Below are 16573 nucleotides of genomic sequence, written 5' to 3'. Positions count from 1 at the left end.
GTTTTGGACTTTGGGGCTTTGGGGGGCTCTATCTCCGGCCCCCCGTGGAGTAGGGACTCGTGGCCTGCGTCGTCGGAGAGGGCACGGCGAGGGCTAACGATCGAGCCCGGTTGGGAGCCTCTAGGCCTCTTCTTTCGATTTGGCCCCCGAAACTAAGGGGGTCCCTATCTCGGGCCCCCGGTGGAGCAGCGACTCGTGGCCGGTGTCGTCGGGTAGGGCTCCCGCGGGTCTAACCGGACCCCGATTTTGGTGCGGATCGGCGTCTATCTGGCCGAGTTATAGCCGGTCAAAGCGTGGGGCATGGGGGGTCCCTATCTCCGGCCCCCGGAGGGCTAGGGTCTCGGGGTGGGTGTCGTCGGATAGGGGCCGCGGAGCTCTAGGATCGACCCGAGTTTGGTGCGGTTCGGCGTCTATCCGGCCGAGTTATAGCTGGTCAAAGCGTGGGGCTTGGGGGGTCCCTATCTCCGGCCCCCGGAGGGCTAGGGTCTCGGCGTGGGTGTCGTCGGATAGGGGCCGCGGAGGTCTAGGATCGACCCGAGTTTGGTGCGGTTCGGCGTCTATCCGGCCGAGTTATAGCCGGTCAAAGCGTGGGGCCTGGGGGGTCCCTATCTCCGGCCCCCGGAGGGCTAGGGTCTCGGGGTGGGTGTCGTCGGATAGGGGCCGCGGAGGTCTAGGATCGACCCGAGTTTGGTGCGGTTCGGCGTCTATTCGGCCGAGTTATAGCCGGTCAAAGCGTGGGGCCTTGGGGGTCCCTATCTCCGGGCCCCGGAGGGCTAGGGTCTCGGCGTGGGTGTCATCGGATAGGGGCCGCGGAGCTCTACGATCGACCCGAGTTTGGTGAGGATCGGCCCCGGCGTTCGCGAGTTATAGCCGTTTGAAAAAAACGTCCCAAAAAGACGGGTTCAGAACCGAACCGCCCATCCGACGTTCCTCCGGGGACCGGGGCGGCACCCCGTCAGGCCGGGAATGGCGAGCCTCGGGCGGATCGGCCGGCCGCCTCGAGGAGGGTGGAAGTCAGGCACCGGAATCGTTCATCGACTTAGTCATTTTTTCAGGGTTCAGAAGCGTTTAGCCCATCCGCCTTTCCTCCGGGGCAGGGCGCAGCTCCCCGTCAGGCCGGGAAAGGTGAGCCCCGGGCGGATCGGCCGGCCGCCTCGGGGAGGGTGGAAGTCATGCACTGGCATCATTCATCGACTTAGTCATTTTTTCGGGCGATGATTTGGCCGAGTGACAGCCGGTCAAATTGTGGGGTTTGGGGGGGCCCTATCTCCAGGCCCCGGGGGAGTAGGGACTCATGGCCTGCGTCGTCGGAGAGGGCCCAGCGAGGGCTATCGATCGAGTCCGGTCTAATTTTGGGACTGAGTCCGGTCTAATTTTGGGACTTTTTAAAATAAAGAAACGTCCATTTCCAATTTATTCAGCGGGCCCTTCATAGTGCTTCCGTGGACATTAATTTTTATGCAAATTCTACAGTATTATGACATGAAACTCACATAATTGGCTTCCACTGAGTGTGCTGAGTACAGTAGAGGTGTTTTTATCCACAATATTGTGATGTACAGTTACTTGACAAAATGTCCATTTCCAATTTATTCAGCCCCGTCGAATAAGTTGAGTGTGGACATGCACCATATGTGGTGAAATACTCGAAAACTCAACGTGAAATTCTCAATTTTGTTGATTTTTAAGCAAAATTGTGCAGTATTATGACATGAAACTCACATAAATGGATTCCAAGGGGTATGCCAAGTACAGTAGATGTGTTTTTATCAACAATATTGGGATTTTAATGTAAATGACGAAATGTCCATTTCCAATTTATTTAGCGGGCCTTTCATAATGCTCCCGTGGACATTCATTTTTATGCAAATTCTACAGTTTTATGACATGAAACTCACATAATTGGCTTCCTCTGAGTGTGCTGAGTACAGTAGAGGTGTTTTCATCAACAATATTGCATGTAGTTATTAAAAAAATACACTTTATTGAAGTGTCCACGGGAGCAGTATGGAGGGCCCGTCAAATAAGTTGCGCGTGGACAAAAAGTTTGGGGGTCCGTATCTCCGGCCCACGGAGGAGCAGCGGCTCGTGGTCGGTGTCGTCGGTTAGGTCTCCCACGGGTCTAACGGGGCCCCGAGTTTGGTGCAGTTCGGCCTCGATTCGGCCGAGTGACAGCCGGTCAAAGTTTTGGAGTTTAGGGTTTTGGGGGGCTTTATCTCCGGGCCCCGGGGGAGTAGGGACTCGTGGCCTACGTCGTCGGAGAGGGCCCGTTGAGGGCTATGGATCGAGTCTGGTCTAATTTTGGGGACTTTTTAAAATAAAGAAATGTCCATTTCCAATTTATTCAGCGGGCCGTTCATAGTGCTCCCGTGGACATTAATTTTTATGCAAATTCTACAGTATTATGACATGAAACTCACATAATTGGCTTCCACTGAGTGTGCAGAGTACAGTAGAGGTGTTTTTATCCACAATATTGTGATGTATAGTTACTTGACAAAATGTCCATTTCCAATTTATTCAGCCCCGTCAAATAAGTTGAGGGTGGACATGCACCATATGTGGTGAAATACTCGAAATCTCAACGTGAAATTCTCAATGTTGTTGATTTGTAAGCAAAATTGTACAGTATTATGACATGAAACTCACATAAATGGATTCCAAGGGGTATGCCAAGTACAGTAAAGGTGTTTTTATCAAAAATATTGGGATTTTAATGTAAATGACAAAATGTCCATTTCCAATTTATTCAGCCCCTTCAAATAAGTTGAGGGTGGACATGCACCATATGTGGTGAAATACTCGAAAACTCAACGTGAAATTCACAATGTTGTTGATTTGTAAGCAAAATTGTACAGTATTATGATATGAAACTCACATAAATGGATTCCAATGAGTATGCTGAGTACAGTAGAGGTGTTTTTTATCAACAATATTGGGATTTTAATGTAAATGACGAAATGTCCATTTCCAATTTATTTAGCGGGCCTTTTATAATGCCCCCGTGGACATTCATTTTTATGCAAATTCTACAGTATTATGAAATGAAACTGAGAGAATTGGCTTCCACTGAGTGTGCTAAGTACAGTAGAGGTGTTTTCATAAAAATATTGCACATACTTATTAAAAAAATACACTTTAAAGAAGTGTCCACGGGAGCACTATGAAGGGCCCGTCAAATAAGTTGCGGGTGGACATAAAGTTTGTGGGTCCATATCTCGGGCCCCCGGTGGAGCAGCGACTCGGGGCGGGTGTCGTCGGTTAGGGCTGCCTCGGGTCTAACCGGACCCCGAGTTTGGGGTGGATCGGCGCCTATTCGGCCGAGTGGTAGCTGGTCAAAGTTTTATAGTTTGGGGCATTGGGGGGCTCTATCTCCGGGCCCCGGGGGAGTAGGGACTCGTGGCCTGCGTCGTCGGAGAGGGCCCGTTGAGGGCTATCGATCGAGCCCGGTTGGGAGCCTCTTGGCCTCTTCTTTCGATTTGGCCCCCGAAACTACGGGGGTCCATATCTCGGGCCCCCGTGGAGCAGCGACCCGTGGCCGGTGTCGTCGGTTAGGTCTCCCTCGGGTCTAATGGGGCCCCGAGTTAGGGGCGGTTCGGCCTCGATTCGGCCGAGTGGTAGCCGGTCAAAGTTTTATAGTTTGGGGCATTGGGGGGCTCTATCTCCGGGCCCCGGGGGAGTAGGGACTCGTGGCCTGCGTCGTCGGAGAGGGCCCGTTGAGGGCTATCGATCGAGCCCGGTTGGGAGCCTCTTGGCCTCTTCTTTCGATTTGGCCCCCGAAACTACGGGGGTCCATATCTCGGGCTCCCGGTGGAGCAGCGACTCGTGGCCGGTGTCGTCGGTTAGGTCTCCCTCGGGTCTAACGGGGCCCCGAGTTAGGGGCGGTTCGGCCTCGATTCGGCCGAGTGGTAGCCGGTCAAATTTTATAGTTTGGGGCATTGGCGGGCTCTATCTCCGGGCCCCGGGGGAGTAGGGACTCGTGGCCTACGTCGTCGGAGAGGGCCCGTTGAGGGCTATCGATCGAGCCCGGTTGGGAGCCTCCAGGCCTCTTCTTTCGATTTGGCCCCCGAAACTACGGGGGTCCATATCTCGGGCCCCCGGTGGAGCAGCGACTCGGGGCGGGTGTCGTCGGTTAGGGCTCCCTCGGGTCTAACCGGACACCGAGTTTGGGGTGGATCGGCGCCTATTCGGCCGAGTGGTAGCCGGTCAAAGTGTGGGGATTGGGGGGGCCCTATCTCCGACCCCCGAAGGGGTAGGGCCTCGGGGTGGGTGTCGTCGGATAGGGGCCATGGAGGTCTAGGATCGACCCAAGTTTGGTACGGTTCGGCGGCGATTCGGCCGAGTGACAGCCGGTCAAATTGTGGGGTTTGGGGGGTCCTATCTCCGGGCCCCGGGGAAGAAGGGACTCGTGGCCTGCGTTGTCGGAGAGGGCCCGGCGAGGGCTATCGATCGAGTCCGGTCTGATTTTGGGACTTTTTAAAATAAAGAAACGTCCATTTCCAATTTATTCAGCGGGCCCTTCATAGTGCTTCCGTGGACATTCATTTTTGAAACTCACATAAATGGATTCCAAGGGGTATGCCAAGTACAGTAAAGGTGTTTTTATCAAAAATATTGGGATTTTAATGTAAATGACAAAATGTCCATTTCCAATTTATTCAGCCCCTTCAAATAAGTTGAGGGTGGACATGCACCATATGTGGTGAAATACTCGAAAACTCAACGTGAAATTCACAATGTTGTTGATTTGTAAGCAAAATTGTACAGTATTATGATATGAAACTCACATAAATGGATTCCAATGAGTATGCTGAGTACAGTAGAGGTGTTTTTTATCAACAATATTGGGATTTTAATGTAAATGACGAAATGTCCATTTCCAATTTATTTAGCGGGCCTTTCATAATGCCCCTGTGGACATTCATTTTTATGCAAATTCTACAGTATTATGAAATGAAACTGAGAGAATTGGCTTCCACTGAGTGTGCTAAGTACAGTAGAGGTGTTTTCATCAAAAATATTGCACATACTTATTAAAAAAATACACTTTATAGAAGTGTCCACGGGAGCACTATGAAGGGCCCGTCAAATAAGTTGCCGGTGGACATAAAGTTTGGAAGTCCGTATCTCGGGCCCCCGGTGGAGCAGCGACTCGTGGCTGGTGTCGTCGGTTAGGTCTCGCTCAGGTCTAACGGGGCCCCGAGTTTGGTGCGGTTCGGCCTCGATTCGGCCGAGTGGTAGCCGGTCAAAGTTTTATAGTTTGGGGCATTGGGGGGCTCTATCTCCGGGCCCCGGGGGAGTAGGGACTCGTGGCCTACATCGACGGAGAGGGCCCGTTGAGGGCTATCGATCGAGCCCAGTTGGGAGCCTCCAGGCGTCTTCGTTCGATTTGGCCCCCGAAACTATGGGGGTCCATATCTCGGGCCCCCGGTGGAGCAGCGACTCGGGGCAGGTGTCGTCGGTTAGGGCTCCCTCGGGTCTAACGGGACCCCGAGTTTGGGGCGGATCGGAGTCTATTCGGCCGAGTTATAGCCGGTCAAAGTGTGGGGTTTGGGGGTCCTATCTCCGGGCCCCGGGGAAGAAGGGACTCGTGGCCTGCGTTGTCGTAGAGGGCCCGGCGAGGGCTATCGATCGAGTCCGGTCTGATTTTGGGACTTTTTAAAATAAAGAAACGTCCATTTCCAATTTATTCAGCGGGCCCTTCATAGTTCTTCCGTGGACATTCATTTTTATGCAAATTCTACAGTATTATGACATGAAACTCACATAATTGGCTTCCACTGAGTGTTCTGAGTACAGTAGAGGTGTTTTTATCCACAATAGTGGGATGTATATTTGCATGACAAAATGTCCATTTGCAATTTATTCAGCCCCGTCAAATAAGTTGAGGGTGGACATGCACCATATGTGGTGAAATACTCGAAATCTCAACGTGAAATTCACAATGTTGTTGATTTGTAAGCAAAATTGTACAGTATTATGATATGAAACTCACATAAATGGATTCCAATGAGTATGCTGAGTACAGTAGAGGTGTTTTTTTATCAACAATATTGGGATTTTAATGTAAATGACGAAATGTCCATTTCCAATTTATTCAGCGGGCCCTTCATAGTGCTTCCGTGGACATTCATTTTTATGCAAATTCTACAGTATTATGACATGAAACTCACATAATTGGCTTCCACTGAGTGTTCTGAGTACAGTAGAGGTGTTTTTATCCACAATAGTGGGATGTAAATTTACATGACAAAATGTCCATTTCCAATTTATTCAGCCCCGTCAAATAAGTTGAGGGTGGACATGCACCATATGTGGTGAAATACTCGAAAACTCAACGTGAAATTCACAATGTTGTTGATTTGTAAGCAAAATTGTACAGTATTATAATATGAAACTCACATAAATGGATTCCAATGAGTATGCTGAGTACAGTAGAGGTGTTTTTTATCAACAATATTGGGATTTTAATGTAAATGACGAAATGTCCATTTCCAATTTATTCAGCGGGCCCTTCATAGTGCTTCCGTGGACATTCATTTTTATGCAAATTCTACAGTATTATGACATGAAACTCACATAATTGGCTTCGACTGAGTGTTCTGAGTACAGTAGAGGTGTTTTTATCCACAATAGTGGGATGTAAATTTACATGACAAAATGTCCATTTCCAATTTATGGACACATGTCCCACTTGCAATGTATTCAATGAGATTGGCTGTTTAATACATTGGAAATGGACACAGGTCCCACTTGCAATGTATTCAATGGGATTGGCTGTTTAATACATTGGAAATGGACACATGTCCCACTTGCAATGTAATCAATGGGATTGGCTGTTTAATACATTGGAAATGGACACATGTCCCACTTGCAATGTATTCAATTGGATTGGCTGTTTAATACATTGGAAAGGGACACAGGTCCCACTTGCAATGTATTCAATGGGATTGGCTGTTTAATACATTGGAAATGGACACACGTCCCACTTGCAATGTATTCAATGGGATTGGCTGTTTAATACATTGGAAATGGACACACATCCCACTTGCAATGTATTCAGTGGAATTGGCTATTTATTACATTGGAAATGGACACACATCCCACTTGCAATGTATTCAATGGAATAGGCTATTTATTACATTGTAAATGGACACACATCCCACTTGCAATGTATTCAATGGAATTGGCTATTTATTACATTGTAAATGGACACACATCCCACTTGCAATGTATTCAATGGAATTGGCCATTTATTACATTGGAAATGGACACACATCCCACTTGCAATGTATTCGATGGAATTGGCCATCTATTACATTGGAAATGGACACACATCCCACTTGCAATGTATTCAATGGAATTGGCTATCTATTACATTGGAAATGGACACACATCCCACTTGCAATGTATTCAATGGAATTGGCTATCTATTACATTGGAAATGGACACACATCCCACTTGCAATGTATTCAATGGAATTGGCTATTTATTACATTGGAAATGGACACACATCCCACCTGCAATGTATTCAATGGAATTGGCTATCTATTACATTGGAAATGGACACAGATCCCACTTGCAATGTATTCAATGGAATAGGTTATTTATTACATTGGAAATGGACACACATCCCACTTGCAATGTATTCCATGGAATTGGCCATCTATTACATTGGAAATGGACACACATCCCACTTGCAATGTATTCAATGGAATAGGTTATTTATTACATTGGAAATGGACACACATCCCACTTGCAATGTATTCGATGGAATTGGCCATCTATTACATTGGAAATGGACACACATCCCACTTGCAATGTATTCAATGGAATTGGCCATCTATTACATTGGAAATGGACACACATCCCACTTGCAATGTATTCAATGGAATTGGCCATCTATTACATTGGAAATGGACACACATCCCACTTGCAATGTATTCAATGGAATTGGCCATCTATAACATTGGAAATGGACACACATCCCACTTGCAATGTATTCAATGGAATTGGCTATCTATTACATTGGAAATGGACACACATCCCACTTGCAATGTATTCAATGGAATTGGCTATCTATTACATTGGAAATGGACACATCCCACTCGCAATGTATTCAATGGAATTGGCTATTTATTACATTGGAAATGGACACACATCCCACCTGCAATGTATTCAATGGAATTGGCTATCTATAACATTGGAAATGGACACAGATCCCACTTGCAATGTATTCAATGGAATAGGTTATTTATTACATTGGAAATGGACACACATCCCACTTGCAATGTATTCGATGGAATTGGCCATCTATTACTCTGGAAATGGACACACATCCCACTTGCAATGTATTCAATGGAATTGGCTATCTATAACATTGGAAATGGACACACATCCCACTTGCAATGTATTCAATGGAATTGGCCATCTATAACATTGGAAATGGACACACATCCCACTTGCAATGTATTCAATGGAATTGGCCATCTATAACATTGGAAATGGACACACATCCCACTTGCAATGTATTCAATGGAATTGGCCATCTATAACATTGGAAATGGACACACATCCCACTTGCAATGTATTCAATGGAATTGGCCATCTATAACATTGGAAATGGACACACATCCCACTTGCAATGTATTCAATGGAATTGGCCATCTATAACATTGGAAATGGACACACATCCCACTTGCAATGTATTCAATGGAATAGGTTATTTATTACATTGGAAATGGACACACATCCCACTTGCAATGTATTCGATGGAATTGGCCATCTATTACTCTGGAAATGGACACACATCCCACTTGCAATGTATTCAATGGAATTGGCTATCTATAACATTGGAAATGGACACACATCCCACTTGCAATGTATTCAATGGAATTGGCCATCTATAACATTGGAAATGGACACACATCCCACTTGCAATGTATTCAATGGAATTGGCTATCTATAACATTGGAAATGGACACACATCCCACTTGCAATGTATTCAATGGGATTGGCTGTTTAATACATTGGAAATGGACACACATCCCACTTGCAATGTATTCAATGGAATTGGCTATCTATTACATTGGAAATGGACACACATCCCACTTGCAATGTATTCAATGGAATTGGCTATCTATTACATTGGAAATGGACGCACATCCCACTTGCAATGTTTTCAATGGGATTGGCTATTTATTACATTGGAAATGGACACACATCCCACTTGCAATGTATTCAATGGAATTGGCTATCTATTACACTGGAAATGGACACACATCCCACTTGCAATGTATTCAATGGGATTGGCTGTTTAATACATTGGAAATGGACACAGGTCCCACTTGCAATGTATTCAATGGGAATGGCTGTTTAATACATTGGAAATGGACACACGTCCCACTTGCAATGTATTTGATGGAATTGGCCATCTATTACATTGGAAATGGACACACATCCCACTTGCAATGTATTCAATGGAATTGGCTATTTATTACATTGGAAATGGACACACATCCCACCTGCAATGTATTCAATGGAATAGGTTATTTATTACATTGGAAATGGACACACATCCCACTTGCAATGTATTCAATGGAATTGGCCATCTATAAAATTGGAAATGGACACACATCCCACTTGCAATGTATTCGATGGAATTGGCTATCTATTACATTGGAAATGGACACACATCCCACTTGCAATGTATTCGATGGAATTGGCCATCTATTACATTGGAAATGGACACACATCCCACTTGCAATGTATTCAATGGAATTGGCTATCTATTACATTGGAAATGGACACACATCCCACTTGCAATGTATTCGATGGAATTGGCCATCTATTACATTGGAAATGGACACACATCCCACTTGCAATGTATTCAATGAAATAGGCTATCTATTACATTGGAAATGGACACACATCCCACTTGCAATGTATTCAATGGAATTGGCTATTTATTACATTGGAAATGGACACACATCCCACTTGCAATGTATTCAATGGGATTGGCTGTTTAATACATTGGAAATGGACACAGGTCCCACTTGCAATGTATTCAATGGGATTCACTGTTTAATACATTGGAAATGGACACATGTCCCACTTGCAATGTATTCAATGGGATTGGCTGTTTAATACATTGGAAATGGACACACATCCCACTTGCAATGTATTTATGGGACTCTAAAGTAGGTTAATGGGATGAGTGTCCACTAATCTATTAAGGGTCAAGGTTCAATTCCATCACTACAATGGGCAAATGGACAAATAGTGGGTTCGTGGATCCAGGGGGCTGTGGCAATGTGGAGGGGGAGTTGTTCCGGAGTGTTCTGGGGTCTTTCCGTGACTGTAATGGGCAAATGGACAAATAGTGGGTTCGTGGGACCGGGGGGCTGTGGCAATGTGGAGGGGGAGTTGTTCCGGAGTGTTCTGGGGTCTTTCCGTGACTATAGTGGGCAAATGGACAAATAGTGGGTTCGTGGGACCAGGGGGCTGTGGCAATGTGGAGGGGGAGTTGTTCCGAAGTGTTCCGGGGTCTTTCCGTGACTGTAATGGGCAAATGGACAAATAGTGGGTTCGTGGGACCTTAGGGGCGGGGCTCGTGGCCGGGGAGGGGGTCCTGGGGGGTTCCGCGGACGTTCCGTAACAATAATGGGCAAATGGACAAATAGTGGGTTCGTGGGACCTTGGGGGCGGGGCTCGTGACCGGGGAGGGGGTCCCGGGGGGTTCCGCGGACGTTCCGTAACAATAATGGGCAAATGGACAAATAGTGGGTTCGTGGGACCTTGGGGGCGGGGCTCGTGACCGGGGAGGGGGTCCAGGGGGGTTCCGCGGACGTTCCGTAACAATAATGGGCAAATGGACAAATAGTGGGTTCGTGGGACCTTGGGGGCGGGGCTCGTGGCCGGGGAGGGGGTCCCGGGGGGATCCGCGGACGTTCCGTAACAATAATGGGCAAATGGACAAATAGTGGGTTCGTGGGACCTTGGGGGCGGGGCTTGTGACCGGGGAGGGGGTCCCGGGGGGATCCGCGGACGTTCCGTAACAATAATGGGCAAATGGACAAATAGTGGGTTCGTGGGACCTTGGGGGCGGGGCTTGTGACCGGGGAGGGGGTCCCGGGGGGATCCGCGGACGTTCCGTAACAATAATGGGCAAATGGACAAATAGTGGGTTCGTGGGACGGGGGTCCCCCCATCAAACCGGTAGGGCTGTGGACAAATAGAGGGTCGCTGGGACGAAGACCCCCACCGGAGTCATTCACTCAAATGAGAAATGGACAAATAGTAGGTTCGTGGGACCTTAGGGGCGGGCCCTGTGGCCGGGGAGGGGGTCCCGGGGGGTTCCGCGGGCGTTCCGTAACAATAATGGGCAAATGGACAAATAGTGGGTTCGTGGGACCTTGGGGGCGGGGCTTGCGCCCGAGAAGGGGGTCCCGGGCGGTCCCGCGGCCGTTCCGCAGAAATAATGGTCAAATGGACAAATAGTGGGTTCGTGGGACCAAAAAAGTGTCCACCACCCCTTTGTTTTAATGGCCATGTAATAAACCTAAAGTGGGATCGGTGGTGCTCCACACTGTGGCGAAAGACAGAACTGCAATTTTAGGCCCAAAACTTTGGGGGGTTTCCGCGCGGCCCCTAAGGGGGCCAGCCCCCCCCAGACCTTCCCGTGCTTCCCCGCCGGCCGACCCGGTCAGATTGACACCAGCGGCGCCCCCCTCAAAAATTTTGGGGGGTCGGCGCGCAGGGTCCACAAACCCATGACCACGAACCGTCAAACATGCTCCGAAATGGACGCCTTCCAAAAAAATGTACTTCATAGAGAAAGTAGAAAAATATGCAGAGTATTTTTTAATAAAAACAGGTTTTTAACATATTTGCAATTAAAAAAAAACTTAAATGATTTAATTGCATAAGTATTCAACCATCTGGGACAGCTTAAATTTAGCTCAGGAGCATTCATTTTGCTTGTAGATTCAGGATTCTTTATTGTCATACCAGCACACTTCCATGTTATGATACGAAATTAGGACCCAGGTCCCGAATTAAGCCACATGGATTACAAAATGATATAAATATGAATATATATATATGAAAAAATAAATATGCATATTCTTAAGTGCAAATAAGAAAGGCAAACAAGATATATATAGAGGTGTAAAGATTATATTGCACATTTATACATTACACTTATGGAATTATAAGTACTATTGCACCATAGAGTTATATATTACACTACAAGAACAAAATATACAAGTTATATATGCATGTATATCACTTGTATATTATATATTGCACTTGGGGGATGTTACTACACTTTGAGTAAAGTTAACCTGTGGCAAATTCAGTTGAATGGGTATGATTTGGAAAGGCACACTTGTGTCTTAATGAAAGGTCTAACTGTTGAAAATGCATATCAGAGCAAAACCAAGCCCTGAGGTTTATATAAAAGTTCAGAAACAGGATTGTATTAAGCCACACATCTGGGGAAGAGTTCAGAGAAAAATCTGCAGCATTGAATGTTCACAGAAGCATGTATTCTCTTAATGGAAGAAGTTTGTAACAACCAGGATTCTTCCTAAAGCTGGCCTCCTAGCCAAACTGAGCAATTGATGGATAAGAGCTTTGTTTAGAGTGGTGACCAAGATCCTGATGGTCACTAGTTGAGCTCCATTATTATATGTGGAGATGGGAGAAACCTACAGAAGGACAAACATCACTGCACCACTCCACCAATCTCGGCTTTATGGCGGTGTGCCAAGACTCAATTCTTTTCCTCAGTGAAAACACATAAAAACACACTTGGAATTTGCCAAAAAGCATCTAAAGGACCCTCAGATTGTGAGAAAACAAGATTCTCTGGTCTGCTGAACCTCAGTTCCAAGCATCATGTATGGAGGAAACCTGGCACTGCTTTTCACCTGCAGAGTACCATCCCAGCAGTAAAGTGTGGTAGAAGCCTCATGCTGTGGGCTGTTTTTCAGCGGCAGGGACTGAGGAACTCGTCAGAGTAGAAAAGCTCAATGCACCAAAATATTGAAGTAGCCTTAATGAAAACCCAGCCCAGAACATTCAGGACTGAGGGACTCGTCAGAGTAGAAAACCTCAATGCACCAAAATATTGAAATAGCCTTAATGAAAACCCAGCCCAGAGCATTCAGGACTGAGGGACTCGTCAGAGTAGAAAACCTCAATGCACCAAAATATTGAAATAGCCTTAATGAAAACCCAGCCCAGAACATTCAGGACTGAGAGACTCGTCAGAGTAGAAAACCTCAATGCACCAAAATATTGAAATAGCCTTAATGAAAACCCAGCCCAGAGTATTTAGAACCTCAGACTGGGCAGAACATTCACTTTCCAACAGGATAATGACCCTAAGCACACAGTAAGAGTGGCTTATAGACAACTCTTGAGTGGCCCAGCCAGAGTCTGGACTTGGACCCAATCAAACATTTCAGGAGAAACCTTATCCAAGCTGACAGAGCTTGAGAGGTGAAGAGGGGAGGAAAAGAATGGCATAATTGCCAAATGTTGATGTGCAAAGCTTGTCGCATCATACCCAAAATCACTTGAGGCTGTAAAGGTGCTTCAGCTAAGTACAGCATTATGAATACAGTATGAATACTTGTGCAATGTACATAGTTCAGTTGTTTTGGTTTGGGTTTTTCTCATAAGTTTAAAAAGTTTCTCATAAGTTTCAAAGTTGGGACAATTCTGTTTTTGCTTTGCCATCATGGTGTATGGAGTGTAGATGTGTGTGTGGGGGGGGGGGGGGGTAATTTAAAGCAGTTTAACATAAGGTGAAAAGCAAAATGTAAAAAAAAAAAGGGGTGTGAATACTTTTGCAAAGCACTATATATATAAATATATATTTATAGTGTATAGGGCGGGACACTTTAGACACAGATTCTAAAGCACATTTGATTGGACAGAAAGTTTAATGAGAAGCTGAAGTGCAAGGTGATGTCGTCAAAATCGTTGATCCATATTGGTGGATATTAAGAGACTTTAAGTTTTGAATGTCTATATATAAATTTGATCATTGTTTTGGAGCACACTAGATTCTAGATAACCTTAAAGCTGACATATTCAGGCTAAAAGCCAAAAAACTTAATTTTTGATTTATGGGTACTTTAAAACCTCCATCATAACGCATGCAATACAGTATATTCCATGTCTTCTGAAACCATATTGTTGTTTTGTGTGAGGAAGAGCCCCTGTAAGTCGCTCGAGTTACTAAAGCCAGACTGAAGGAGTCTGGTCTCTAACAAAGCTTGGTGCCCAAGGCAAGATCACACTCAACAGCGGAGGTTAAAATATTTAATACTTTGTCAGAACCTTTTCAGATGCCTTTTCATTGATAGCCCTTGGAGCACATTTTGTACTTTAGCTTGTTTTACTTTGTCAGGAGAAAATGCAGCCAGCTTCAGAGCCGTGTTACATAATCATACAAGAGCAACTTTATCTCTCTTTCTCACTCGCTCTCTCTGCCTTTCTCCTGTGAGGGCAGTTCACTGCTAAATCAGCTAATTGTGAGAGTTATTTCAGGATGACTTCAGTGTGGGGAAAACAAGGTATAGATAACATCTGTTTCAAATGCTCAACACACAAGAACAAGAAGAGCAGACTTGAGAATATTGGCTAAGTAGCCTTGATTTCATTTTAAACTGACTCGGGGGGGCCCTTAAACGGAATCGTTTGCAACTAAAAACGGAACAGTTTTTGTGCGTTTTGGCCATTTGTTTACACAGCAAAGCTGTTTTAACTGCCATTTTAAAAAAGATACCGCTGTCATCTCTGTGTAAACTACAAAAATGCCAACTACTGGCCTAGCATGCATAATGCAGTGTTTTAATCATTTTGCAGCATTTTTTAGTCAAGATTGTTTAGAGAATGTTGTCAACTTTTCAGCTTGAATTATTCTTTTTGAGAATAATACCATGAAAATCTGACTTTTCCCATGTTTTAGTGCTATAATCAGATCCCCAGTGCATCTACCATTCCAGAAAACTTGAAAATAGACAACCCAGAAATTGTGTTTTGTTAAGCCTTTTTCTCCAAGCATGTGAAAAAACGAGTGTGTCAAATTTGGCTCCGCCGTGACATAGGAAGGTGATTTTATTATAATATTACCATCCCTTAATCTGCATGTTTTCACCGGCAGTGCCGCCATTTTGTTTTCACAAATGTCAACGATGTACCAGTTTTAACACCATGGCAAAAATTCAAGCAAAGCATGCTAACTGTTCTGTTGTCGGCTGCACAGATGAGTACTAAACACGATTTAGACTCCCAGCCTCAGAGGAGACAACAGAGCAGTGAATTTATTGATTTATTTACTGTATATTATACTGCTGCCAAACAAATCTAATATAAACATGCAATTGCTTTCCCAGCTGTTTACCTTCAAAGATATAACTGTTTTGTAACTTGTGTGTTTTTAACATAAACTTGTGTGTGTTTGACAGTTTAAGCGCAATAAGACATGAAAGAAAACTTAGTTTAGTACTCGCATGCCGCTTTCTGTGTGTGTGCTTCGTATGTGTGTGCTCAGAAAACAGCATATTTCTGCTTCCACTCACATTAAGCATTTTTAAAATGATATAATAAATGATCTGTGGCGTATTTTGAGCTGAAACTTTACAGACACATTCTGGGACACCTGGGTCTTATATTACATATGGTAAAAAAAGGGCATAATAGGTCTCCTTTAAAGGGACACTTCACATGAAAATAACGACTGATATTTTTTTTCTGTTTGTAAACATAATTAACATTTAGGCCCTGTGGATGTTCAGAGAGTTGACCTCAATTTTGCCATGTTTTGTCTGGGCCATTCAACTGTATATTATGTGTTTTTGTCTAAAGCAGTTTAATTAATGAATGCTTTGATCTGTTCAAGAAAGAGACACCAGCGAAGGCTCAAAGGATAATTTCATCAGTTATGATTTCCATGTTTTCTCCTTTTAAATGCTGAGATCAATACTGTTTTACACTCAGGCATGCCTGGGGTTATGTGCAGCCGAGCATGATGAGATAATTACTTCAAAGCTCAGTGGGTCTTCAGAGGTATGTTGATTAGGCTGGGGGCTTTCTGATTGCTTTTGTTTGCATATAACTCTAAGTGCCCTATTATGATTTCAAATATATCAAAATATATCAAATATAATGCAAATACAATTTCTCTATGAGAATGTATAATGCTCTAACTCTCTATTCATCAAATAATTGTGTGAAAAATGCTGCATTTTTAATGTTAAAATGTTTTATAAGCAGCAAATTAGTATATTAGAATGCTTTCTGAAGCTTCATGTGCAGAGGTGTAAAGAGTACCAAAAGAACGTGTTTAAGTAAACATTTTAAGTGGAAATTATTCCATTACAAGTCACCAATTCCAAAACCACTTGAGTAAGTCATAATCAGATTTTGATTTTAGTAGTACTTAAGTGTTTTACTCATACTGAATGTAGGCTCACGCACTAGTCCACATGCCATTGAAAAACATGAAACGTCTTGGTTATGTACGGTAACCCTTGTTCCCTGATGGAGGGAACGGAGT

This window comes from Garra rufa, chromosome 23 (assembly GCF_049309525.1).
Source record: "Garra rufa chromosome 23, GarRuf1.0, whole genome shotgun sequence".
Taxonomy (NCBI): domain Eukaryota; kingdom Metazoa; phylum Chordata; class Actinopteri; order Cypriniformes; family Cyprinidae; genus Garra; species Garra rufa.
This window is presented reverse-complemented; position numbering follows the sequence as displayed.